The sequence below is a fragment of the Glycine max genome, chromosome 11 (genome assembly GCF_000004515.6).
Source record: "Glycine max cultivar Williams 82 chromosome 11, Glycine_max_v4.0, whole genome shotgun sequence".
Lineage (NCBI taxonomy): Eukaryota > Viridiplantae > Streptophyta > Magnoliopsida > Fabales > Fabaceae > Glycine > Glycine max.
Genome location: NC_038247.2, coordinates 31560249 through 31575245, shown reverse-complemented (window position 1 = coordinate 31575245; position 14997 = coordinate 31560249).

The following is a 14997-nucleotide window of genomic DNA, read 5'->3' as shown; positions in this document are numbered from 1 at the left end:
AACTAAGTTCATATTGTTCTGTTTAAAAAAAAAAAAAAACTAAGTTCGTATTGCTTTATTTTGCGAGGCGCATTAATTCTTAGCTTGTACCAAAAATTAAAATAAAAGTTTGGGTGAGGTATCCCAAAAGAATTGAAAGGGTTTGATATCTCTTGATTTGTATTACCTTATTATAATTAACATTACTATCAAGGTCTCAAGATTGGCATAGAGATCTCAAGATACTAAAAGTTGTGAGCAACACCAAAGAATTTTGAAACCTTGTTTTTAAATTTGGTTAAATTACCGTTTGAGCCCTTTAATTTATTTTTAAAGTTCAATTGAGGCTAACGTTGGCAAAGAAATGAAATTTTACACTTTTTGGCGGTGTGGAAACCTCCCGTAAGTGGTGTTTGTTTTATGGGTTTTTTTTTTGTGCACTAGTACAATTGCTGGGACATCCAGCACAATAGCATAATTTCAGTTTATCCCTTCTATAAAGCTGATGCGAATTGCGAGTTCGAAAGTTCAATATGGATTGAAGTTCAATATGGACTGGTCAATTCCTAGGCAAAAATATTAAATGGGGTACTTTTTACAAATTTTTTTTATCAAAATGAGTCTGTTTTGTAGTTATTTACTTTATGGGTATCTTTTTTTACTATAACGCGTTACTAGATTAGGCGTTTTTTACGAAAAGTTGACACGTGATATGACGTGACTAGGTGACAAGGGAGGTGGGGCAGGGGGAGGAAGTAGTGGCTTGTCAAGCACGACCACTAATGGTGGTCAGCCTGACACTTCCTTCTTTCCTATAAAATCCCTCTTCATCCGTTTTATTTGCATTACGAAATCGTTGCTTCGTCGGGCGGTGCTTCTCTATGATTGTACAGTGGTGTAGCTCGTCGGATTTTTAACATCCTTTCATTAGTACCATTCCAAATATGTTGTGATATATGATTTTTTTGCATCCACAATAAATCATCCTCTAATGGTTCAGATGCCACATAATAATGATTAGAAGATGACGAACTTGTCATATTAAAACCCTTGTATAGAAAGAAAAAAAATTAATAATCACACATCATAAATAATAAATAAAAAATTATGATATATTTAAATACATTTTACTAATGATTTTAATATAACAAAAATGATATCCATAAATACTCAAATAATTAAAAATATTAACATCATTAAATGTATATAAAAAAAATACATAAATTCAATATATTTTTAAAAATACTAATATAATAAAACAAAAACTATAAAAATCACAAATAAAAAATAATAATAATAATAATATGATAAAAAATTTTAAAAATACAGACACAAATCATACATATTAAAGAAATTATTTTAGCATTAACCATAATATTAATTATTTAAATGACAAATCATATTACTTTGTTATGAGAAGAATGTAATATATTGATAATTAAATTTTAAAAAGTGCTAATATGTTATGTTAGGATGGGTTTTGAAATGGAAAGTTTTCTTTTCGGCTGGTTGTTGAGATGTTATTAATATTGGGTCAAATGCAATTAACTTGTTAATTACATAGAATCCATAACAACCACGTATATTTAACATTAATCACAATATTAACTATTCAAATGATAAATCATTAAATATATATAAAAAAACATATAAATTCAAGGCATCCATATAAATTAACATTAATAATAATAATTTCATTAAATGTGACAGTAAAAATATATCCAATATACTTTTAAAAATATTAATATAATAAAACAAAAACTATAAAAATCACAAATAAAAAATAATAATAACAATAATATTATGATAAAAAAATATTTAAAAAATACAGACAAAAATGATACATATTAAATAAATTATTTTAACATTAATCACAATATTAACTATTTAACTATTTAAATGATAAATCATAAATAACATAAATCTTAATTAATATCATTAAATATTAACAAAAACAATAATATAATATTTAAATGACAAATCATAAATAACAATATTATTATCTATAATTATCTTAAAGAACAATTAACAATTTTATATTATTATAATATAAAAAACAAATCTAACACTATCAAACTAACAATAATTACCTCTACAAATAAATCCACTAAAAACATAAAATACCTATCTGCAAAAAATAAAATATATAAATACTAAAATATAACAATTTATATAAATTAAATAAATTTAAAACACAAAAAAAAAAAACTAGTGGTCATGCCTAGCAGGCCACCACTAGTGATCGCGCCTGGCAGACCACTACTTCCTCCCCTTGCCCCACCTCCTTTGTCACCTAGTCACGCCATGTCACGTGTCAGCTTTTCGTGAAAAGCGCCTAATCCAGTAACGCGTTGTAGTAAAAAAAGAGACCCATAAAGTAAATAACTACAAAACAGACCAATTTTAATAAAAAAAAATTGTAAAAAGGACCCCATTTGATATTTTTACCCAATTCCAAAGTAGTCAAAACCATTCTTTTTTAATTTTTTTTCAAAAATGTTTTATGAATTAATGGTTCATGCAAAAATTGAACATGTGATTTTCATGTTATTAAATAGACCAATAATATTATAATAATTAATGTTATATATAATACTAAATATTCTAATGTATATTTAATGCACATGTAAATTTAGATAATAAATTTTGTAACAATTAATTTTAATCTAATAATTAATTTGTTTACATATATAAATTATAAATAAAAATCATAGGTTTATTAACATAAATTTACTAATGTATTTTTTGATCTTATTACAATTAATTTTGATCTAATAATGTATTTTTTTTGCATATATAAATTTTAAATAAAAATCATAGATTTCATAAAAATTTATATAAGTAAATAAATTAATTATTAGATCAAAATTAATTGTCATAAAATTTATTATCTAAATTTAAATGTATATTAAAAATTTTAGTATTTATATATAGCGACATTAATTATTTTACAATATAATTGATTTATAGCAAAATTACAAAATTGGTACCCCACTTTATCTCCAATTACGGATTTGGTCCTCATATAATTTAATTCACAAATTTGGTCCCCAATTTTATAAATCCCTGCAAAATTGGTCCTGAAAGCCCGATTTGGACGTTGACCGTTAACCTCAGACGTTGACTGTCACGTGTGATTGTCACATGTCAATGTCACATGTCAATGATATGTGTCAACGTCTAAGTGGTTCCTTGTAAAGACTTCATTTTTTGTAGGTAAAATTATACTTTTGGTTCCCCAGTTTTACTCCAATTTTGATTTTGGTTCCCCTATAGTTTAATTCACACATTTAGTCTCCCAGTTTTATAAATCTCTTTATAAATTGTTCCTGGAAAATTGGTCTTTTGAATGGTTTAGCTACTGGTGCTAGAGACATGGTAGGTCTTGATAAATCTTGCACTTCTTTTTCATCACAAGTTTTTCACTCACTTGGAACCCATAGAAAAATCACACTTTGTCTCTCTCCCATTTCCAGGGTTGTTCAACTTGGGAAAGTGGCGCATGAATATTAACCTGGGTCTAAAATTTTCAGATCTCTTACTTTAACAGGTTCTGTAATAATCCCCTATTTTTTTTTCTTTTTTTCTCTCCATGCGGTATTATGTGTATACGATTGTTTAAGTGGCTTATGTATGACAATGGTATTTTTGTTTGAAATTTGAAATACAACTTCTCCAATAATGAAATTTGACTGAATTTATAAAGGGATTTATAAAACTGAGGGATCAAATGTGCGAATTAAATTATAAGGGAATAAAAATCAAAATTAGAGTAAAACTGGGGGACCAAAAATACAACTTTACCTACAAAAAATGAAGTGTTTACAAGAAACCACTCAGACGTTGACACATGACATTGACACGTGGCAATCAACATTTGAGGTTAACGGTCAACGTCTAAATCGGGCTTCTTGGACCAATTTTGCAGGGATTTATAAAATTGGGGATCAAATTTGTGAATTAAATTATAGGGGGACCAAATCCAAAATTAGAGATAAACTGGGGGACCAAAAGTACAATTTTACCTTATTGATTTAATTGGTTAGTGATGCTTATTCCAGTAGGGTACAATCAATTGAGTTGAAGGTTGCGCTATACATCCCAAGTCCCAAAACCTTGCCATTTTATTTTCAATTATGAAAATTCCTTTAAGATTGAGCTACACAACCCAACGGATTTCCAGTCACGCTGCACCATCAAATTAAATTCTGTGCTCAATAAGAATTCACAAAAAATCTCAGAACAATAACAATTTCATCACAAACAAAATTACAATCTCAAATCTAAATTAAACCTCCAAATCGTAATTTTGATTCTCATGGAATCCTAAAGGGCATTAATGGAAATAGAAAACGTTGCTGGATCATGTTGTTGCGGACCAAAACAGAAACAGAAGAATGATGCAGATTTGATAGAGAGACAATGGTCGGAGAAGGAGGTAGCGACAAAACAGACGTCAGAGGAGGCGGTCTTAACGGAGATGATTTCCCTTCTCTGTGTTCTGTTTGGAATAGCGTGACTTCGATCTCCAACACATGAGTTGGGTTTTTTTAGTTCTTGTGTTTTTAAAGATCCTGAACTAAGAGATTAGGGATTTGGTTTTTTCTTCTTCTAATAATTCATTGCTCTAATAATAGTGATGGTTAAAAGTTACTTAATGGCACTTATTAGACCAGCATAAAGTGTAAGAGAACACATATTTTTATTTGTTAATGTTGTTAGCTTTGTTTTTTTTTTTTTTTTTACTTTTCATACTAATTTTATATGTATTGCATTATATAATTAGGTAAATGTTTCTTAATAGATTTTGGATTTCCTAAGTGGCAGTCATTTTTAGCTCTATGTTGAGCTGTGTGATATCATCTACAAGATTTTACATGTCATGGTAATGACTCGGGACACAAAAACAAATTGTTTAATATTTGTAATGAATCCTTTAGCAATGTTATTGAGAGGGTATTTGATATTTTTAAATCAAGGTTCACAATTTTCAAGACAACACCTTTGTTTCATTTAAAACAAACAAAACTTGTGTTAGCATGTGCAACACGTTATAACCTTCTTCATAAAAATGCCACTCTAATGAATTTTTAATTGAATCAGTTGATGAGTCTTCATCTTTAGAATTACCACTTAAGAAAGACCATAATTTTGAATCTGTTATTCAAATCGAAGAGCAGGAATGAGAACATGCTATATGCATGGAGGACTAGTATAGCTTTAGATATGTGGAGAAATGCTATATAGGAGCAACAGTGCCATTCTATATATTGTAACGGTCCAACTTCAATATTTTATGCATTTTCCATGCAATTAAACTTTTTTTTCATTTTATTATTTGTATTTCTCGTGCACACTATTTTCATTTTTATTAATTCAAAACAAAAAAACACGGGCCAAATTCATCCCAATTTTATCCTTTTTAGTTATCAATTCTTAAAGTAAAATTTCAAAACAAAAAATATGTACTCATAATTCATCATTGTTAATTTTAAAATATTTGGTCATCTTGGCCTCGTTAATAAACTATTACCACCGACAAATAATGAGTCATGTAATAACCTCCCTCATCAAAACAACATATTAATAAATATCTTTTATATCAATCATTACAATACCCTCAATTCTAACTTCTGAATGGTCATTCTTATCTAAGATAAACATTAAGCACTAAAGTAATATAGCAACGAGTTAGTAACATCTAAATAATTTCGAATAGATTTCTTAAAATTCAAACTACTTTAAAATCTTTTAGATTTATAAAGTTCTTTCAATTCTTATGAATTCATAATTTATAAATCAATTAAAATCCAAACTATAAAATCCTAATCATAAAAATCTTTTCAAAAAATCATAAAAATCATTACATTTCTACATAATATTTTTAAAATCCAAAGTGTTTTTTTATGTAATATCTTTTAAAATCTTAATTGAATACACCGACACTAATTTATCTACTTAAAATTCCTTGTCCATAACTTTTGCCCCATTTAGAAATTCATTGCTCTTTCTTTTCTTTTTCTCCATTGGTCTAGTTCCAATAATTAGACCATTCATCATGGAAAATTTTATCTCTTGTGCGTTTCCTTATCAATTTTTTCTTATTTTTAAATCAAGTGTTTTCTTAACTGAATTCTCATTGATGCTTTCGAGGAACACAAGATTAAAAACTTTGGTTCTACCCTTTTAGAAAACAGCTCAAACTTTTGTATACACTTTTGAATAGAAGATACTCAATGTTTTCCTCTCATCCTTTTTTTAGTACTTGACACTAATGCAAGTTTGAAGGAGAAAGTAATGTCTCGATAGATGACCTCACTAATCTCCCTTGGTGAAAACCTCATTTTTTTTCCTTTCATCCTTTTTTAGTACTCGACATTTAAATTTATGCATGTTTGTAGGAGAAAGTAATATCCCGATAGATAACCTCACTAATCTATCTGGGTGAAAAACGTACATTAACATTGCGTTGACCACAATAAACAATATCAAACAAAAATTCCATCACCCATCATGGACCAGGACTAGTACAAATCAAATACCAAGAGGTAGTAATATAAAGAAAAAGTTTATATGAAACATTTTTGTTTACATGGTGAGGCACAATGTTTGCTTGCTCGCCTTTACCTGTGTTCCTGATCATTGCCACTTATTCTCAATGTTGAATACTATAGATGGAAAAGAATACAGCTATCGAAAATTAGTTGAAGTGCCAAATTTCAGCTCCAATAGCAAGGTCAACAAGGACAGGGGAAGTCCTATTTTGGAGCTTACACAACAATAAAAATTAGCCAGGGTAGAAACATAAATACCACGTTGGTCATAACCATCAAAGCCACCACCAAGAATGAGTAGTCATTTTCACGACAATAAGGTAGCTAGTTCATTTAGAGTCACTTTGGTGAAACCTAATTTTCCTTACGTGTTGATGATACTGCTGAGTAACAGTGGATGTCTTTTGTGTATGTATTTGTAAGGGCAAAGAGTAACAGAACAAAAACAACTTGGGCACTCATGATGCCAAAATGACTTATACTATTTCCAATTTCCATCCAACTTCCCGTATTCCTAACCTGCCATCCATCAAACTCAGTAATATGATACCATATACATGCATGCATGCACATCCACTCACATTGATCAAAGATTCAAAATATACCAATCAATAACAACCAGACATTTCACGTTAAAAGAATTTTAATTTGCAATAGCATTAAATAGGCAGAGAGTGAGTCATGGCACAACGGTAGAGTTGTGCCTTAGAGACCAGTTGGTCATTGATTTGAATATGAGAACAGTCTCTTTGCATATGCAAGGGGTAAGACTACGTGCAAGACCCTCCCCTATACCTTCACATAGCGAGGAGCCTCTGGGCATTGGGGTACGTTAGTTTAGTTTAAAAGCATTAAAAAGGCATCACAAAACTTGTCTCTATATAACAAATATTCGACATGCCTTGAACTTAAAAAGACTATAAAAGCATCATAATATAAGGTGAGGATTGAACCCCACTCATATACTTTAATCTAGCCATATCGCTAGTCGATGTGGGACTAAACCATCACCCCTGATGCTACAATTAAGATAGACCCCAAAGAGGCCACTACTAAGGCGGGCCAGTGGGTTCACAGTTAAGGAGGCTTTCCAACACTTCCCCTCACGCCTAGAATTTCCATCCTGGTGCGCGAAAAATGCAGGTGGCTCAATAATGGATCTAGGATAGGCTCTAATATCATCTTGGAATTTGGGTTTGAGCCTATGCCTAACTCATTCCAACAAAATAGTATCTTAGGGGTCCACTGTGACAGACTTTGTCCTTGCTATTTTGCAATTTGGGAGTCATACGCTAAATGCCTCGTCCACTGATAATTTTTTGTGGCATCTACATTTAGGCCACATGAGAGAAAAAAGTCTAGATATTTTGAGCAAGTGAGGGTTACTTGAAAATCACAAGGTTGAAACTCTTCAGTTTTGTAAGCACTGTGTCTATGTGAAGCAACATTTGATGAAGTTCCCAAAGGTTGTGCACAAAACATACTATACACTATACTCCAAAGCAAAACATAGTAGATGAAAGAATGAGCAATACCAATTTAGGCTTGAATAGGAGTTTTTGGATTGAGGCAGTCAACACACCATGCTATCTTGTGAATCATTCACTATCCACTGCCATAGACTTTAAGACCCTATTGAGGTATGATCTAACAAACCAAATGAATACTCAATGTTGAAGGTGTTTGGATGTTTGACATACTATCACGTGGTGAAGGTAAGTTGGAGCCCAGAGCCAAGAAGAGATTCTTTATGGTCTATGGAGATGGAGTCAAAGGATTATGAGTTTGGTCTCCATATGAAAGAAAGGTCATTATAAGTAGAGATGTTGTCTTTGACGAACTCTCTGGTGTATTCCAAATCTGGTGAAGATTTGGGCAAGGCTGAGTGATGTGATCCTTACTAGGAGCGGATCGCTTAATACATGTTACAGAGTTATGGATAACAAATTTGATAGCAGATTTGGATAACAGATTTGATAACAGATTAGGATAACAAATTTGGATAACATATTTGATAACAGATTTGATAACATATTTAATAACAGAGAAGAAACAAAGAAGCTACTTAATCACAAAGAAGAAAAGAACATAATTAACGAAGATGACATGTAAACTTCAAATGGTCATAATTTTTGCTTATTTTAGTGAAAAACATCATAGTGCCACCCTCAACTACCCCACCTATCATAAAGAGTTTTATGCCTTAATAAGAGCCCTCCAAACTTGGGAAGACTACCTTGTTTCCAAGGAATTTGTCATTCATAGTGATCATCAATCACTTAAGTACATTAGAGGGCAAAGCAAGTTAAACAAGAGGTATGCAAAATGGGTAGAGTACCTAGAGAAATTTCCATATGTTATCAAATACAAAAAGGGAAAAACAAATGTGGTAGTTGATGCCCTCTCTAGAAGACACACATTGTTTTGCTCCCTAAGAGCTCAAATTTTAGGATTTGATAATATTAGGAACTTGTATGCTTTAGATGAACATTTCTCTCCCATTTACGAGAGTTGTGGGAAAAAGGCCCAAGATGGATTCTATTTGGCTGAGGGGTATTTGTTCAAAGAGGGAAAGCTTTGCATACCCCAATGATCCATTAGGAAATTACTAGTGAAAGAGAGCCATGAAGGTGGGCTCATGGGCCACTTTGGGATAGACAAGACCTTTGTCTTACTCAAAGAAAAGTTTTATTGGCCCCATATGAAGAAAGATATCCATAAGCATTGCACTAGGTGTGTGACTTGTTTACAAGCCAAGTCTAGGGTGATGCCTTATGGGCTATACACACCCTTACCCATCCCATCTGCACCTTGGGTAGACATTAGTATGGACTTTGTCCTTGGGCTTCCTAGAACCCAAAGAGGTGTAGACTCTATCTTTGTGGTGGTGGATAGGTTTAGCAAGATGACACACTTTATACCATGCCACAAGGTGGATGATGCTTCCCATATCTCAAAACTCTTTTTCAGGGAAGTTGTGAGACTCCATGGTTTGCCTAGGACCATTGTGTCAGATAGAGATGCTAAGTTCCTTAGCTACTTTTGGAAAACCCTATGGGCTAAGCTAGGAACTAAACTTCTTTTCTCTACCACTTGTCATCCACAAACTGATGGGCAAACAGAGGTAGTGAATATGTCTTTATCAACCCTTTTAAGGGTTCTTCTGAAAGGCAACCATAATTCTTGGGATGAGTATCTTCCTCATGTAGAATTTGCCTACAACAGGGGGGTTCATAGAACCACCAAGCAATCCCCTTTTGAGGTTGTCTATGGGTCCAATCCCCTAACACCGTTAGACCTCATTCCCCTCCCACTAGACACTTCTTTTATACATAAAGAAGGGGAATCTAGGTCATAGTTTGTAAAGAAGTTGCATGAGAGGGTTAAGAACCAAATAGAGAACCAAACAAAGGTGTATTCAACTAAAGGCAATAGAGGAAGAAAAAAGCTAGTTCTTAATAAGGGTGACTGGGTTTGGCTCCATCTTAGGAATGATAGATTCCCTACTAAAAGGAAATCCAAGCTTAGCCCTAGAGGGGATGGACCTTTTCAGGTTTTGGAGAGGATCAATAACAATGCCTATAGGTTGGACCTCCCAAAAGAGTATGGAGTCAGCACCACTTTTAACATTTCTGATTTAATTGTTTTTGCAGGTGGAGCTGATATTGAGGAGGAGGAACTAATAGATTTGAGGTCAAATCCTCTTCAAGGGGAAGGGGATGATGCAATCCTCCATAGGAAGGGACCAGTCACTAGAGCCATGAGCAAGAGGCTCCAAGAGGATTGGGCTAGAGCTGCTGAAGAAGGCCCTAGGGTTCTCATGAACCTCAGGGTAGATTTCTGAGCCCATGGGCCAAGTTTGGGTCCAATTATCTTTGTACATATTAGACTAGGATGTCATTATATTTGGTCCTTATATTTAGGGCTCCATATTGTAGGTAGGGTACCCTAGAAATATAGGATTTTTCAGCCCTTGTATTTTAGGGCACCTAGACTAGTTTTTGTATTAGGGGTAGTTTTGTAATTTCACATGCACTAAGTGAATATTTGATGTGTGTGGTTGGAAATAAATTTAATTGAATTGGTAGAAGCCCAATCCAATTAAATTTTAGAGGGGGAGGTGAGCATTTGCTTACTACACCCCATTGCCACATCATATAGTCACACTTTGTGCATGTCCTTCATGCTTTACATGTCTCATGACACCTAAGCACACTTAGTGGAGAATCTTGGAATTGATCTTGGATTAGTGGGCGGAACCATAACTAAAATTCACTAATCATAATTAGTGAAATTTTGGCTCCAAAGTTTGGCTCCACAAATTCAATTTCAAATTCAAGTGAAATTTGAATTGAAATTCAAATTTCCCTCCAATTTTGTGTGAGACTTAGGCTATAAATAGAGGTCATGTGTGTGCATTTTTTTAAACTTTGATCATTTGAATATTAAACTTCAGATTTTAGAGCTCTTTTAGGACACAAAATTTCGTGCTCCTCTCTTCCTCTCCCTTCATTCATCTTCTTCTTCCTCCAAGCTCTTATCCATGGCCTCCTATGGTGGTAAGCTTCTTCTAGACTCATCTTCTCCTTGAAGTGGCGTCTCCTCTCTCTCTTCCTTCTCCATTCCGCTGCCATTCATCTTCCAAGAAGCAAAGGAATCCATTGATGAATAAGATCCTAGGCCTACAAGTTCAAATAGAGATTACATCATCTGGGTCATCCTTCGTTCAGTGTCCTTAAGTCTTTATTTCCTTTTTTTGTTTAAAAAAATGTTAGTCGAGTCTTTTCATTGTGATGTTTGTGAGTTTGCTAAGCACCATCGAACAAATTTTCTTCCTAGTACTAATAAAAGTTCTAAACCTTTTGATCTTGTTCATTCGAATGTGTGGGGACCTGCACCTATTAGTAATATTTATGGTGCAAAGTGGTTTGTTTCTTTTATTGATGACTTCACTTAGGTTACCTGGATATTTCTCATGAAAGACAAATCTGAAGTTTTTCAATTGTTTGTAAACTTTTACCGTATAATTCAAACACAATTTGGGAGCCCGATTAAAAGATTGCCTTTTGATGATGGGAAAGAGTATGTGAACTAAAATCTTTCCAATTTCCTCAAAGATAATGGTGTTTTTCATGTGTTAACTTGTGTGGACACCCTTAACAAAATGGGGTTGCAGAAACGAAAAATTGACATCTCCTTGAGGTTGCGAGAGCTTTACTCTTCCAAATGTCTGTTCCTAAGACCACCTTCTATTTGTCTATTCCCCTTAAGACCAGTCTTCAGAGTCGTGTCTTTGGATGTTCTGTCTTTGTTCATGTTCATGGTCCTCATCAGGGAAAGTTATATCCTTAGGCTATCAAATGTGTCTTCATAGGTTATGCCTCAAACAAAAAGGGGTACAAATGTTATCACCCTCAAAGTCATCATGTCTATGTTTCCAAGGATGTCACTTTTCATGAAACAAAGTCTTTCTTCACTAGTCCTCCGCTTTAGGAGAGAATAGTCTAGAAGCTGAGATCCCTGAGGTTCCATGTTTTCTCTTATTACAGGATTCCACTCCTACAGAGGATGATAAAGACCTTGAACCAGCATTGTCACCAATTCAACATAAGGAGGACAAACGCTTTGGGAGCCAGTACCAGCGAAGAAGAAAACCCGACTTGGTCCAACAACAACTTCAATCATCCAAACAGAAGGTAAGAACTCAAACTCTTGAGGACACCTTAGATGCCTTTTATGAATATAACCTATTTGATTTGCCAATTTCCTTAAGAAAAGGAAAAAGATCTTGTGCCAAATATCATATATCCCAATTTGTGTCTTCTAAAAATCTTTCTCTACAACACTAGAGTTTTATTTCAGCTATTGATTCTATTAGAATCCTTACATTAGTACAAGAAGCCTTAAAGGATGAGAATTGGGTTCTAGCCATGAATGATGAAATAGGTGCATTGGAAAGGAATGAGACCTTGGAGATTGTAGAGAGACCGAAAGACAAAAAGGCAGTGGGTTGTAGGTGGATATATATTGTTAAATATCAGGCTGATTGCATATTGGATTGATATAAGGCGAGGTTGGTTGCAAAGGGATACACCCAAACCTATGAGATTGATTATGAGGAGACTGATGTGTCATCATTTTCTCATATATCTTAACCTTTTTTATCACCATTTTAATTACTGATTAGCCTTAATTGTTAAATTAATTATGCAGTTTTATCATTTGGGCCTACTGGATTAATTTTGTGTTTTTAATTTAATTTAAGGAGAATTATAAGTAATTGGGCTTGAATCCGGAATTGGGCTTGGACTTGAAGAGAGCAGACCAAATCTTATCTTATCTAGATTTTATCTCATCTAGATATTATTTAATCTAGATTTTATCTTATCATATCTAGATATTATTTCACCAAGATCTTATCTTATCTAGATTTTATTTCATCTAGATTTTGTCTTATCTTATCTTATATAGATTTTATTTTATTTATGGGCTTGGACTTAAAACAGATTTGTAAGCTTTGGGGCTAAGAACTATATAACAACACCAAGGTTCTAGTTTTAGGCTCTCTCTCTCTCTCTCTCTCTCTCTCTCTCGTTTTAGTTTTTTTTTGTTTTGGAGAATAATTCTAGTTTTCTTCGTTTTCTATAGATTAATGAAAGGCTAAGTCTCCAACATTGTTTTCTCTTAAGGATCAAGCACAACTCTCTTTGAGGTTTTATTATTACTATTGAATTCTGCTCAATTTTTCCTCTTCACCAATTACTCTATATTTGTTCCTATTAATCCATGCATGCTTAGTGCTTGATTAATTGTCTCTGCGCTTAATTTACGTTCATGCTTAATGATCAGTTTCATTCATGATTAATTGGTGTATGTGTTGCTTAATCACATAATGAATGCCTTATGTTAAATTTCTCTTAGTAATTTAATTTAGGGTTGGATTAAATGGTTAAATTGTTAAAGGATAAATCCTTGTAACCTAGGATAAGAGACTTGCTTGTGAATCAAGGGGAAACAACGTGTTTTAATTTTGATATTTTCTAATTCAAATTTAGTTGTTGTTTAATTTACAAAAACAAACAACCTTCTTCTTCTCCTACCATGGTTCCTCCCACTGTTCAGCCACCATCCACACCATAGTTGACGCCCTTACCAACAAACCTCAAATATGCTTAATTGGAGGACAAGGAAAAATTTCCAGTGATCATCTCTGCCTCCCTTGATGCTGAGTAAGAGGAGAAGTTGTTGCTAGTTCTCAAGAAGCACAAGAAAGCCATTGGATGGAGTTTAGCAGACATTCCTGGTATTAGCCCATCTACCTGCATGCATAGGATACTTTTGGAGGATGGAGCTAAGCCAGAGAGGCAACCACGGCAGAGACTCAATCCCGTTATTCTAGATATGGTGAAAAAGGAAGTGACGAAGCTCTTACAAGCTGGAATCATCTACCCCATCTCTGACAGCCAGTGGGTGAGTCCAGTCCAAGTGGTTCCTAAGAAGACAGGCCTCACAATGATCAAGAATGAAAAGGATAAGCTTATCCCCACAAGGGTGCAGAACAGTTGGCGAGTCTGCATTGATTATAGGAGGCTGAATCAGGTAACCAGAAAAGATCATTTTTCCCTGCCTTTCATTGATCAAATGCTTGAGCGCTTGATAGGTAAGTCTCATTACTGTTTTCTTGATGGTTTTTCTGGCTATTTACAAATTCATATTGCTCCTGAGGATAAAAAAAAGACCACATTCACTTGTCCCTTTGACACTTTTGCCTATAGGAGGATGCCCTTTGGCCTATGCAATGCCCCTGGCACCTTCCAACGGTGTATGCTTAGCATTTTCAGTGATTTTTTAGAGAGTTGCATAGAGGTGTTTATGGATGATTTTACTGTTTATGGATCCTCTTTTGATACATGTTTGGATAGTCTGGATAAAGTTCTTAGTAGATGCATTGAAACTAACCTTGTGTTGAATTTTGAAAAATGTCACTTCATGGTAGAACAAGGTATAGTTTTAGGGAATATCATTTCCAGTAGGGGCATAGAGGTAGACCCTACAAAAATAGATGTTATTTCACAATTTCCTTACCCCTCTTGCATGCGAGAGGTTCGTTCTTGGTCATGCAAGGTTTTATAGGCGCTTTATCAAGGATTTTAGCAAAGTGGCCTTCCACTATCCAATTTGCTGCAAAAAGAGGTAGAGTTTGATTTTGATGACCGGTGCAAAGAGGCCTTTGATTGCCTCAAGCGTGCGGTGACTACCACCCCTATCATTCAGGCACCTGATTGGACAGCCCCATTTGAGTTAATGTGCAATGTATCCACTTACGCATTGGGAGCTGTCCTTGCTCAAAAGATTGATAAGCTACCTCGGGTGATCTATTACGCCTCCAGAACTTTGGATGATGCTCAAGCAAATTAAACTACCACGGAGAAGGAGCTATTAGCGATAGTTTTTGCTCTTGAAA